We start from the raw sequence: 14887 nt of genomic DNA on the forward strand, positions 1-14887 counted from the left end.
ACATAATGCAGATTTTATTCGTGAAGTCAGGTGAAAGTTTTCTTGTCCTTGAATTGTGTTTCCGGAAACTTTTTAAAAATAAGTAAAAATTAGGTCAAAGAGACATTTGTATATATATAATATCTGTTTATTATATAAAGTTTAATAGGGGAGATGATTTTTATTTTGTTCATATGCAAATGCAAAAACCTAATCATGGTTATATAAAAATGATAAAACTATATGCTCTTTACCGAAGAGGAAAGATAACATAATATATTCCTTAGTGAACATTCAGCGACTTAATTACTAAAGTCATAGAATCCTAAAATGGCATGCAGTTACAAATACTTCAAAAAGCTGACATGAATTTCAGACATAATGTTAGTTTTATACTTTTATTCCTGTGAAATGTTTCTTGCCCTTGGATTATGTTTCCGGATAACTTTTAAAAAATTAATACAAATTACAAGAAAGTGAAAACTTCTTAGGTAAAACTATATAAGAGTTAGGTGAGATGATTTTTATTTTGGTCATAAAAAAGTGAATGCAAAATCTAATCATGGTAATATAAAAATGATAAAGTTATATGCTCTGTACCCGAAAGGAAACATAACAAATATGCTTCCGATCCTAGTTTTGTTCTTTCATAAGATAATTACAGTTTGTTAAAGGTAAAGACCAGTTATGGTCATGCGATTGAATTGTGAAAGAAACGTTGTGGAATCGATCAGAAAAGGTTGATCATCTAGCATCTAGCATCTGCAAGGTTCTGGAATCATCAAAATGATAAGAAATTTGGCCCATTCTTCGTAAAGTTACAAGCACTATACACAGAAAGATGTATATGGGACTACCCTATATCTCTCACAGGACCATGAGAGAAACAAATTTACCAAATATATGAATTAGTAGGCGGTTTCCCGGCAAATTTTTTATCATCATGTATTAGTCAAAACATATTCTTTCACATGATTGGTAATGAGAGCTTCCATTTCATTTTTTGAAATTGGGGCGTTACCAATACTGGTCTTTACCTTTAAGTATGCGTGCGTGCATATAACGAAAGTACATTGACTCAAATGAGTGATCCATTTTTAATCAATCGATTTACATTAAAGTGCAAATTTCTTAGATAAAAAATATACATGTTTATATAATGTCTTTTTGTTAGAGTGAAAGACTGCTGTAAACATTAGAGGGGTACCTTTAAATTATAAAAAAAATGTGAATACAAAAAACTTACCATGGTTAGATAAATATTATGCTATTTACCAATTTAAAGAGGAAAGATAACAGATATGTTTCCGAGTTTTATTCTTTTTAAAGGTAATTTCAGTTTGTTAAGTATGCTTGCGTGTATAGAACGAAAGTACAGTGACTCAGATGACCCTGAGTTTATAATTTGTTCACACCCAATCCACTTAACCGATTTTAACGAGCTTCTTGATATTTTGATACTTAAAAAAACTTCTTTTGTTCCACATGCTCATGTTTTATTTTTTTAACTTTATGTTTACACTGACGCTAAGTAGTTTTTTTTTTATTCATTTCTAATGTTGTTGCATGATAATATCCTATTTTTTATTCGGTTCCATTTATCCCCCAATAAGCAACATCATTTCAGTGTGTTAATGCCAGAATGTTTCTGATTTTTCATTTTTCATATAATTTTCATATAAATCTTATTTATCGACTATCCGAAGTCGGCTGATGCTGACTGTTATCTCATGTAACATTCCTAACATTCTTAAGGACCAGTTTCCGATGTACATTTCCCATGTTTCCTGTATATACATGAGATAAACATATTCTAATTTTTGGTATTCTGACTCATCTTAACATACATCTGGTATATTAAGGATAAAGGCGAGTTCTGGTAATGCGATTGCATTGTGAAAGAAACGGTTGCTGTATAATCAATCAGAAAAGGTTGATCATCTAGCATAGAAGTATTGGTGAGTACTGCAAGGTTACGGAGTCATCAAAATGATAAGAAATTTTGCCCAGTCTTGGTTGAGTAACAAGCACTGAACACAGCAAGAATAATATGGGACTACATCAACTTGTGGCAAACAAATCGTGTCTCATTTTTAAGCTACCCTAAATAACACTGGGTGGGGGGGGGGGGGGGGCAGGACTCAACCTGTTCTTCCAACATATGAGTGGGCTCTCATTAGAAATTTGACACCATTCGGGTGTTTACCTAATAACAGGTGTTGTCATAGCCACCAGGATTAGTCAGTTTTAATTTCAGTTTCAGTTTTATGACCAACAGGGCTTACCTTAATGCGTTTCATTGATTTCCCATCCATTTACCCATATGTTAAAGTCATTATCTCACTTTTTCCACCACCCGATGACTCTCCGAAATACTATAAGGAGTGTTTCTTGATAGGCCTATAATACGGGTTTGCTGCGTGCAAACTTGTACACAAAATTAATGGTAATTCCACCAAGTCTGGTGTCAGCGAATTATGGCCGACTGCACATGAAACTGACGACCCACTCCCTTTAACTATGTATAGCACATGAGTGCTCGCCCCCGCATATTACTCATATAAAGTTCAAACGAAATAAAAGTAATTATATTTCTCAAATCAAACGTAAACAGTCAAATGAAGGTAATTCCCCCTCCCTGAATGAATTTCGTTCTTCGGGTGGTATTTACTCGTCAAGCACTGAATTATCATGGTCACAAGGGCATTTTTAAAGCCCATTGTCCTACTTGTAGCTACTTGCTCCCTCTATATAGAAAACTTCCCCAATCGGTGCCTGTTGGTCCCCCATGATCCTCTTTTTCTTATGTTAGTTAAGAGCTGAGTTAATGAGATAGCCACCTTTCAGTGACCTCTCTCTCTCCGTCTCAATTATAAGTATGCCGTCATGAATTTTATGAAGAAGTTATCTGTTCATGTGTGGCTCTGTATCTCTGTCTATCTGTCTATAAATGTGTCCCTCTCCTTTTCCCCCTCCCCCTCCCCCCCCCCTCTCTCCCTCTCTCTCTCTCTCTCTCTCTCTCTCTCTCCCTTCCGTCACTAACTTATACTAACTCAAACAATCAAGTAATCCAGTTACTATACACATGTTTCTCTTTTAAAGCTTATCTGCCATAGTTTACAGGAGGGATTAGACCGCTCTGCAAGGTCACTGGACAGGTGGTTATCTCATCAACTCGGCTCTCAGTTAACATAAGAAAAAGAGGATCATGGGGGACCAATGGTCACCGATTAGGCATTGTTTGTTATATAGAGGGCGCAAGTAGCTACCAGTAGTGCAGTGGGCCTTTAAATAGCCAGCCATTATTATACTGTCTGCATTTTAGAGCTAGTCTAATTCCTTTTCAAGAGGACCATCAAAACGAGTTCATAGTTGATGATTGCAAAATTTAAATGAGTAGCGCCCCTCCCATCATTCATGAACCAAAATTAAAAGCATTTACCCTGAAGTATTGAGACCCCTTTAAAGAGAAGGTTGAGTTCTGGGAAGAGGTGAACAATAATTTGTGAGCGTTATCATTCTTATTATGCAAGTTTGGAAGAACATCAGATAAGACATGTTACCTGAAAAGCATGGCTCTTAAAATGACTTCATATTCTAAATAAGTCATGTAATATCGTTAAAATCTAGGGTAGGATTTTTACGCCACGTGTTCGTGTAGTCCCATATACATCTTTCTGTGTACAGTGTTTGTAACTTTACCAAAACTTGGCCAAATTTCTTATCATGTTGATGATTACAGAACCTTGCAGTACACACAAATTCTTATATGCTAGATGATCAACCTTTTCTGATCGATTCCGCACCGTTTCTTTCACAATACAATCGCATGACCAGAACTCAACTTCATCTTTAAAGCTTATCTGCCATAGTTTACATGAGGGATTAGACCGCCCTGCAAGGTCACTGGACAGGTGGTTATCTCTTTAACTCAGCTCTCAGTTAACATAAGAAAAAGAGGATCATGGGGGACCAATGGTCACCGATTAGGCATTGTTTGTTATATAGAGGGCGCAAGTAGCTACAAGTAGTGCAGTGGGCCTTTAAGTCCCCTCATCCGGGTGCAAGGCAACCAGGCTATATGCTCATATGCCACTTTTAACAAAAAATAGAGGAATTTTGACAATATACTAACATTTTCATAGTCTAAGGAACGACCAATAAAATAGATTTACTGGTACTAAACAGATATTTTACCGGACTACCCGGATTTAGTTTGATATTGTAATTTTAATTATGTAATTTGTCAAGTACTTGGGTTACAATGGCTGTCCTTCTACCTCAAATACTTTATAAAAGTTTGTTGACATATGATATACTCTGACAATTTATCTTTTCTTAAAATAGCAATTGTTATCTATCATGATTCATTGTCAGTAAGTACATTTTAGTATTTTGTGTTTGTGACGTCACCAATTTCACCAAAATGCAGACGAAAATAAATCAAATCAAAATATTGATTAAATGGTATTCTGGTGTAACCATAGAAACTGGCTTAAAAGACACTCTGCAGTCGACACGATCGCAAGGAGTTTCAAGAAATGAACTTCAGGGCAATCTCCATATCCTATAGTATTGCCCATATAGAAATCATGTCCAGATTACATCATATACGTCATTGCAATGTTCTCACTTTTGAATACGTGATCAACAAGGCTACCCTGAGAGTGCCTTGAGATGATTTTTTTAATGTCTGCAATTGTGTTTTTATGTGTATCAAGCAATATTAGGACGGAAGTGTGTGATAATGAATTATGAAAAATGAAGCATTGTAGATATGTTTCACTCTCTCTGTCTGTGTTTCGGGAAAGCTTGTTTTGGTCAACCCTAAGTATGTTCAGACTCTAATCATTATCATTTTTAAAATTTTATTTATTTACTCATTCATTTTAAATCATATTTTATCCATTTATTCATTTATTTGTTCATTTTATTTGTCTTCATCGATTCATTTCTCTGTTGAAAGATGTATTTCGTTATTCATTCATTTAAATATTTGTTTATTTGATTGATCATTGATCTATTTATTAATTGATTAATCTGTGTATTTATTTATTTATCTATTCGTTTATTCATCCATTCATTCATTTATTATTATATTTATTTATTCATTTGTTTATTTATTTATCTATTTATTTATGTATTTATTTATTTATTTATCTACTAATTCCTATGATATATTTCTTTGTTCCTTTATTCCTTCATTCATTCATCTATTCATGTATGTATATATCTACAGAACTGATGAACATTGGCGTACAAGGTGGGTTCAACTTGGTCGATCTACAATGATCAAATTGACTTTTTTGTATTTGCATTTTGCAGCCCTCAATAATCTTTTTCAAACTATATTGCAACGACTGGAATTTCCCAAACTAGAAGTCATGAAATTTAAGAATTTCACAAGAAAAAATTAGATACTTATGCTAAGAATAAATATGAAAACAAGTATGACGCCAATCGAAAGGAGAAAAGCAAACACAGAAATACAAACATTTATTTTCATTTCAAAACCCCATCCTCTACAATGTTTTTAATCCACGCGTTTCCTTTTCTCTGTTGTCGTGTTGTTGCGAGGGAAAACCTCTGGAGGTATTGCGTAATCAAAATTTCAACAAATGACGAAATTATTATGAGAACGGTCTGGTTCAGTGGAAAGGCCATAATCTTTAAATTGGACATTCCTAGGTTCAAGACTCTATCATTGTATGGTCCGAGGTTCGAGTCCCACTGCGGCACTAATATCCTCTGGCAAGACATTAATCCACATTTGTTACTCTTCACCCAGGTGAATTAAATGGGTACTCGGTATTATGGCAGCTCAGCTCCTGCCTAGATAATAATAATTAAGCGTAGTAGAGTATATGCAGAATAGTAGCTGCGCTATATAAATGGACCTATTATGATCATTATTATTATTTTCCTGAAGCCATTTCATATGTGTCAAACATCGAATCCCTAGAAGTTGTAGGTCCAATGAAACTCATCTTCAAGCATAATATTTTGCTTTCCCAGATGTCCAGTAAATTATAAACTTTAGTTATGTTGATTGAATGATTGCGAAGACTTTAAAAAAACCTGGGACCCTGAGCGTCATGCTTGACATACGTCTGATATCACTAAAGTTGAAAGTTGAAAGTTCAAATTTTCATTTCTATTTTCAACAAGTAAAATACAAATTATAAGCAATAAATATATTGTGTAAAGAGTGTACATGTCATTTTTCTTTGCATAAAAAAAATAATAAAAAATATTAATCAAACCGATCTAAGGCAATTTCAATAGATGATTTCTAAAATTATAGCAATTGGACCGCTTTTACGTCGATTTCTTGAAATTCCTTGCGATTGTGCTTTCAACAAAAATAAAAAATGAACAAGTATAATAAAAAGTAATAAGCGAACGGGATGTACACTGATGAGTAATGAAATAATGAAAATAAACTTAGTGTTCACATTTCAATGGATTCGGATTCCATTAATGCCTATTAATCGTGGTTTTAAACCGTCCCCGTCGTAATTGAAGCACGCGCCCTCTCGTGTTGGGTCAAACGTCTATTATTATTTGTAGTTATACGTGTACCATGACGCAGCATTTATTTTTTCACACGAGAAACAAAAAGTAGACCACCGATCATTATCAAAAAGTGACGATGCAAGTCTGTTTTATAGCCATTGTATCATTAGGGGCACCAACACGTCATGAAATATCAATTTCCATATTTTACAAAGTTTTAAAAAAGTCCCTCCGTATTCAAACATTGCATTTTACCAGGAAAGTCCCAAGATTTTACCGGAAAGAAAACTATGAGTTAGAGACCATTCTCTCTCGCTTTAATAATATATCGAAATGTCAGCTTATATCAACAGTAAGACTGGGTTTTACATTTTTGAGGAAAACAAATGTAATTACCTGAGTTTGGAGGAGAGAGAGGTGGAAGGGCAGAGGGAGAGAGAGAGAGAGAGAGAGAGAGAGAGAGAGAGAGAGAGAGAGAGAGCGTGAGGAGAGACAGATAGACAGAGAGGGAGAGAGAGTGGGTATAGAGACAAAGAGAGGCTAGAGAGGGAGAGAAAGTGGGTAGAGAGACAAAGAGAGGCTAGAGAGAGAGAGAGACAGACAGACAGAGACAGAGAGAGACAGAGAGAGACAGAGACAGAGAGAGACAGAGAGAGACAGAGAGAGACAGACAGAGACAGAGAGAGACAGACAGAGAGAGACAGAGAGAGACAGACAGAGACAGAGAGAGAGACAGAGAGAGACAGACAGAGACAGAGAGAGAGACAGAGAGAGACAGAGAGACAGCGAGGGAGGGGGAGACAGAAAGAGAGCAAGCTTCGTTTTAAAAAGCTAGCAGACAGACATCAGAGTCACTGCTCTATTTTTAGCTTTCAATAGAATTCCGGGGGCAACAACAAACGATTAAATAGAAAAAGAAAGAAGAAAAAAAAAAAGGAGCCCCTCACCAATGTTTGACCTTGTTGTACGTGTACAAGTGGTTCCATTGCACGGCGTCGCTTCAAAGCTTTCAACCAATCAGCGCGCTTGACGTCGTGTCTCACACAGACTACGGGGACCGGTAGAGGTGATTTGGGGGTTTCCCCGCAAATTGGCCCGTTCACCATGCTATACAAAGTCGTGATCAAATATCAACAATCGATCTTTTTCAGTACCGCTATTATACTCTCTTCAAACTATGGCGGTTAAAGATGAAGGTGGGATCTCGTCATGCGATGAAACTATAAAGAAGAAAAACAAAACTGCCGAAAAAGCAATTCGGAAAGGTTGAGTACATACACATTTTAGAAGTGGTGAAAACCGATTGTTCCGTGAAGATTTGGAATCGCCAAATGAAAAGAAATTGACGCTTAACATCACACGCTAATCACGTGTAATTTGGTATATGGGACTACACATGAACGTTTGGTGTAAGCTTTTTAGCTATTCCACGATGTCGTATTATAAAGGCGTTTTAGCTTTCATATTGAGAGCTATATTTACTGTAAATATTCTTCCTAATTGGCTTACGAACAATGTAAAACGTGTAAAGGCTGTGATTATTCTCCACTTTTCCTAGAATTCAACCTCTTTATAGAGCCTATCTGTACTAGTTTTGCTAGGAGGGATTAGACCTCCCTGCAAGGCCACTGGCAGGTGGTTATCTCATCAAATCAGCTCTCAATTAATATAAGAAAAAGAGGATCATGGGGCCCAATTAGGCAATGTTTGCTATATAGGGCGCAAGTAGCTATAAGTACTGCAGTAGGGCTTTAAAGATAAAGTTGAGTTCTGGTCATGCGATTGCATTGTGAAAGAAACGGTGTGGAATCTATCGGAAAAGGTTGATCATCTAGTATATCAGTATTCGTGTGTATTGCAAGGTTCTGGAATCATCAAAATAATGAGAAATTTGGCTAAATTTTGGCAAAGTTACAAGCACTGTACACAGAATGATGCATATTGGACTACACAAACACATGGCGAAAAAATCCTACCCGGATTTTTACGATGTTTCATGTCATATTTAGAACATGAAGGCATTTGAAGAGCCGTGCTTTTCAGGGAACATGCTTAATCTGATGTTCTTCCACCCTTGCATAATAACAATGATAACGCTCACAAATTATTTTGTATCTCTTCCCAGAACTCAACGGTACCTTCGCTTTAAAGCTTATCTGCCGTAGTTTATAGGAGGTCACTGCATGGACAGGTGGTTATCTATCTCATCAACTCAGCTCTCAGTTAACATAAGAAAAAGAGGATCATGGGGGAGCAATGGTCACCGATTAGGCATTGTTTGTTATATAGAGGGCGCAAGTAGCTGCAAGTAGTGCAGTGGGCCTTTAAGTTCTCTGTGTTGATTTGACCGTAATCAATGAATGTTTGAAGATGAAAATGATTTGTTAGTAGGAAAGGGATCATTACGAGAAAGGATCGGTCTACCATAGGAAGTGTGAACATTAATACAAAGATTAATTGGAGGCCGATCTTGTTTCAGTTTCAGAAGTTTTTGGAAATTAATTAAGGTCCCACACTGAACGCGGTGTAAAGGTTTTCATATTTTATTCTGCCTCTTCAAGAATATTCTATCTCCGATTCGCTTGGATACAATCATTGGCATTGAAATGTAAAGAAAATACACTGTCTCTCTGCATATGTGTATCTCTTTCTGTCTGTCTGTCTCTTCCTCTCTCTCTCACTCACTGTCTGTCTGTCTCTCTGTCTCTCTGTCTCTCTTTCTATAATTTTTTATATATTTAACTATCTCTTTATCTCTGTCCGTCTCCCCCATAAAGATGCAATAAGAAGCGATACAAAATCCCAGATACACACAGCCCTTTCACTTTCTCTTTCCTTATCTCTCTTTCTTTCTCTGTCTCTCTCTCTCTCTCTCCATCCCTCGCTCTCTCTCTCTCTCTCTCTCTCCATCCCTCGCTCTCTCTCTCTCTCTCTCTCTCTCTCTCCATCCCTCGCTCTCTCTCTCTCTCTCTCTCTTTCCCATCTCTATTTCTCCATCGATGCTCCCTCGACAAAATACCCGCTCAATAATCATGAATTATAAAACTATGATGTCATTAAACTAACTAGAACCTCCCCATCAACAAGTCTATTTATTCATGTATCTATGTATTTATATATTTCTGATATTTATACAGGGCGGCACATTTCAACGATTCACGAAAATTACTCAACGTGCAAATAAAATGCACAGAAAAGTCCCAAATAGAGCCAATTTTCAACCACAAAACCACAATTTATGGTGCGCAGTTTCGCCCATGCATTGGCAAATATAAATATTTTAATATAAAATCAATATTTGCTCTGGATACATATATAATTTCGTCAGAATTTCGCTCTATTCATAAATCAGTCGAAGGTTAGCTTTATCGTAAGAATCTTATGCAGTGGCAACGGATGGCCTAAAAGAAGATGAGGTAACCGATTTTCAAAATTTAAGAACTCAAAGAATATTCCATTGCAAGTCATGTCTTAATGATTGCATATGGCGTCTAAAGTGAGAGAGAGAGGGAGAGAGAGAGAGAGAGAAGTACGGAGGAAGAGATTACTGAAGAAAGAATAATGGTTATTCGCGCATATACTGTCTTGACAGCGTTATACCTACTTGAGTTGGCAAATGTAGTTCCGGTTTTATGCAGACGAGTACATGCAGTACTGCTATATGATGAGTATCACTGGCGTACTGGTGAGTGGGGGTGCCTGGGGGGGGGGGGGGGGGGGGGGGGGACCTTAGGGGGGGGGGGTCCCAAAAAAATTCAAACGTAGTTTATTCCTAATTTGATTTACAGATGTTGCTGAAATGACATGATTTTTTTTTCTCCCTTCCCCCCCCCCGCCCCTAAAAAAAAGTTTTTGCTCATTACGCCACTGATGATTATGATATCATATTACTATAGTGTGAAGATGCCGTTCATTCCAAGTCCTATATTCTGCGCTCTGGGGCATTATCATACATCATTAACTGGGTAGTAAAGTATCGCTCCTAACCGCACATTGTTTTGCTTTGTGGCGTTACGGTTGTAAATGCATGCGTTGCCCAGTTTCTTCGGTGCCATCGGACTTTTGGGGTCAGAAGCATCGCTTTTTCAAGATTAATTCTGCTGATTTTACAAAGACATTACTTATATCTTGCTGAGGAAACATAACCACTTGTGAAAGGTAAGCCGAAGTTGAATCTTTTCGCTTATTTTCAAGTTGATGACATTTATGATTGTCCTCTCTTTCCCATACTGATCATGTTAAACAATGTATTAACAGCTGTTAAAAAAGACAAGGTTAAAGCCTATCTGCACTAGTTTGGCCAGGAGGGATTAGATCTCCCTGCATGGTCACTGACAGGTGGTTATCTCATCAAATCAGCTCTCAATTAACATAAGAAAAAGAGAATGATGGGGGACCAACGGTCACCGCTTAGACATTGTTTGCTATATAGAGGGCGCAAGTAGCTATAAGTAGTCCAGTAGGGCTTTAGACGAAATAGTTTGGTTCATTTTCAAGTACTTGGCTTGGCTTGTCCTGTTTAATAAACGCAGTTGATATGATTACAAAGCTATGGAGAGAAAAAAAACACAAAAGCAAAGCAACCAACAACAAAAAAATGACAAAAAAGCAACAAAAAAAGTGTATGCTGGAGATGAAAGCATAAAAGGAACAGGAGGGTGCCTAAATTAGATCCTTGCGGGATTCCCCATTTCATCATCAATTTGCAGAACTGCGTGCATTATAAGCTGTAAATTGAAACCTTTGCAAGAAGTAATTCTTAATCCAGACGAATGCAATAACTATATTGGTGACGGGTCATACTTTGAATGATAATTAAGAAGGAATTATGTCTGAATTAATTTTTCGTCGATGAATGAAATGCAACTTGAATGCACTAATGGATGAACTAATTAGTAGATAACCAAATAATGATTGATTCAATGTCTGAATGAATGTAGAATTGAATAAATGAAATCGAATCAAAGAATAAAAAGTGAATTAATGAGCGAAGTGAAAGATGGTAAATTAGTGAATGAAAGAATGAGCGAATGAAAGAAAAAATGAACATAAGAAAATATATATGAGAGTAAATAATAAAAAACTTTTAAAACTACGCATACAAGTTTTCCATATGTAAATAATGTATTATTTGCATTATCTGGAACAAAAATTGTACCTTTTTATACAACTAAGGTATGCATTTTGCCAACCACAACTGTGCTAACAAAAGATGCTCTAATGACTACATTCTTAGCATTACATGAGGCAAACATGCATGAGTTGGACCTTCAATTCATTAAACAATGATATCTACAAAATACATTTACAGACTCTGATCTAAATATATGCTGCTTTTTGAGTGGATATTCGCCGAATGCATAACTGATGCTATGTTTTTAAGGACACCCTACTGCGTTGTACAGTAAGCGACCTTAAAGTTATTCATTTCATTTCTAGGCCGTCGTGAAACACGATATAAAAATCCGCAATCGAACACGATCTTGCTGGTACATAATAATATTGATATTCTGATTTTATACGATGTCGAGCTCCAGATGACGTCACAATGGGGGGGGGGGGGGGGGGGTGAGAGGTTGGGAGAGATGTATAATAGGGGATAGGTGCTTAAGAACGCATTATGCCATAACATGGCTCATATGGTTATAGCAAGCTATTTTTTGAGTGTCTGTGGTAAGATACCCCCCTTCTACATTATTTACAACAACCAAAAAAAAAACAAAAAAAAAAAAACTTCGACAAGTTCGATCATATGTACATTTATATACAATCACACAATAGGACCATGTCTGTAATACAACGAGTAAATAATGGCTAATTATGGACCATAAGATACCCCCCCCCCCTTCTACATGTTTCTTTATTTACTAAAAAAACAAACACACAGAGAAAAACTTCGGTAAGTTCGATCATATTCACCAATAGGATCATGTAATACATCGAGTAAACAATGACTAATTAAGGACCACCATGGCCCAAACTTGAGGGCAGAGTTATACACAAACACTCAGAAAGAATGATATATATATTATTTTCACTTTGAAGAGAAAGACAATTACTTATGTAAATCATTTTTCTGCCAATTCGACATTGCAGGTTTTATTCGATACTCTCCTTGTCAATAATGTTGTTTATATTGTCCTGTTTATCGTCGTTATATGCATGGAAACGCTGACGAAACTGAAAAGCAGTCTATTCAGCTGAATGTGAGATTTGCTGAGAGAAATTAAAGACAAGTACAAATATAAATAGAGAATAGGGCCATTTTGTTTTGTATACTAACTTATATTTATAAAAATTAATATCAGTTGATTTGATACGAGTCCATTCGCCTTGCATTCAGAGTAATGGTGGGGGTTGCACTGCCCCAAAAAGAGTTTTCTTATAAAATATGTGTATAACGTGTATACTTGTAGTAGTGCATTTGCCCCTTTTTCGACGCCTTTGCCTCACTTTGAATAGCCCTACATTTTAAGCCTATAATCTACTTAGTGAAACTAGACAGCGTATTTATGCATGCAGGCTGCAGCAGGCATATTCGCCCATTATTATATGGATACCATGATGGATTCACATTACAAATACAATGCCATGTAGTGACCTCGCATGACAAAGTGATCTGAACGAAACCCCAACAACCATTCATCATTACTTCGGCGGGTTTAGGTAATTGGTACTGATGAAAGGGGTGTCTTTAAAGCCCCACTGTACTACTTGTAGCTACTTGCTCCCTCTATAGGGAAAACAATGCTTAATCGGTGCCTGTTGGTCCCCCATGATCCTCTTTTCTTATGTTAATTGAGAGCTGAGTTGATGAGACAACCGCCTGTCAATGACCTCGCTGGGTGGTTTAATCCCTCCTGGCTAAACTAGTACAGACGGGCTTTAAAGGGGGTGTAGCATGGCAAATACACGTAGTCTCGTTATGCTACACCCCTTTAAGACATACGGTATTTACAAGACTATAACAGATGGAGAATTTATTGTCACCCTAATTATACCATCATCCCCATCATCCTTTATACTAATTAGTACATTTCAATGTCACTCAAAGTAATATTAATTTTCTTTCATTTTATTCAACGTCCATTACATTGAGTACTTACATAGATATATAAATAGTTTTGAAGAGCATTTTGATGAAATTACCACCACTACTAATTCCACTGCATGTAATCAATGTTTCATATTATCTTTGTTTGTTTTATCGCGTCATTTATAAGTTGCCTTCCTTTTTCAATACATTGGGGAGGGGAGGGGGCAATAGCTTGAAAATTCTGTAATTAGCAAGAAAATAGAAGTCATCACATTGAGGAGAGCGTTTGGAGTCTACAAAAATAGCAATCGGGGGCAAAATTAAGGGGCACTACTTTTGTTTTACTTTTCTTGTTTTACCAACGGCACGTGCACTCTGGCCAGAAGCATTTGCTTTAAAAAAAGAAAGTATAGTTGCCACTTTTGAATTATTTTCCTGAACACGATCACTTTTATTTTCGAAAAAAAAATCAACCGAAGGGCTTGTTGTTGTTGTTGTTGTTTGGTTTGTTGGCGCTATCCATCGATTTCGATGATTTTCGCCAGGCTGTGTGTGAGGGCGTCTTCCTCTCACTTCTGCTGCTCTACGTTTCTGTGATTCTGAAACTTGCCCAGTGTGTGAGATAAAGATTTATCTTGGCTTTTGTTATTGGCGAAGTGCAAGATTGAAGATTATGGGAGGGGGGGGGGGGGGTTAATGTGCTCGTTACTCATTATTTTTTAGTCACTTATTGTTAGAGCTGGTTGGAATTAATATCATGAAGTTTCGGTGTCAATTTATAGGGTTAACGATAAATAATGTGTCTTATGTTTAATAGTATGCGCATTTAATAATCGGCTGCCATCATTTATTCAGGCTTTCGTATGTCCATCATCTCCTCCGCCACTCTGTTACTTTTTTGGAAAAAAAAAATCCTGAAAAGCACAAGAATGATAACAACACAATGCTATGATACACTTTATAATCCTCGACATCTTCCAGTACCTTTTATAAAGGCAATTTCAATACTGTATCGTATGCCCTATACAAATCACGTTGGAATTACGTAATACCTCAATGTCATCGTCGCACAACGCTATTGAAATTGCCTAGGTTGATTTTTCGAAAGGAGTTCTTGAAGTGTCGTAGTTGTGTGGTTCGATCCCCGACACGACACCAATGTCCTTCGGCAAGACATTAATCTTCAGTTGCCACTCAATACCCAAGAGTGAAATGGGGACCTGGTAGGATGACGAAAGCATTTGTGAAAGTAATTGCCTATGCCCTCACGGTGATCAGGAATACTCCACAGGGAGTGGAGATGGTGCACATTGTGCGTAGATGAATCCGATGACCGGGATAATAATATTTGTAAAG

The sequence above is a fragment of the Strongylocentrotus purpuratus genome, unplaced genomic scaffold, assembly GCF_000002235.5.
Source record: "Strongylocentrotus purpuratus isolate Spur 01 unplaced genomic scaffold, Spur_5.0 spur5_scaffold_18, whole genome shotgun sequence".
Lineage (NCBI taxonomy): Eukaryota > Metazoa > Echinodermata > Echinoidea > Camarodonta > Strongylocentrotidae > Strongylocentrotus > Strongylocentrotus purpuratus.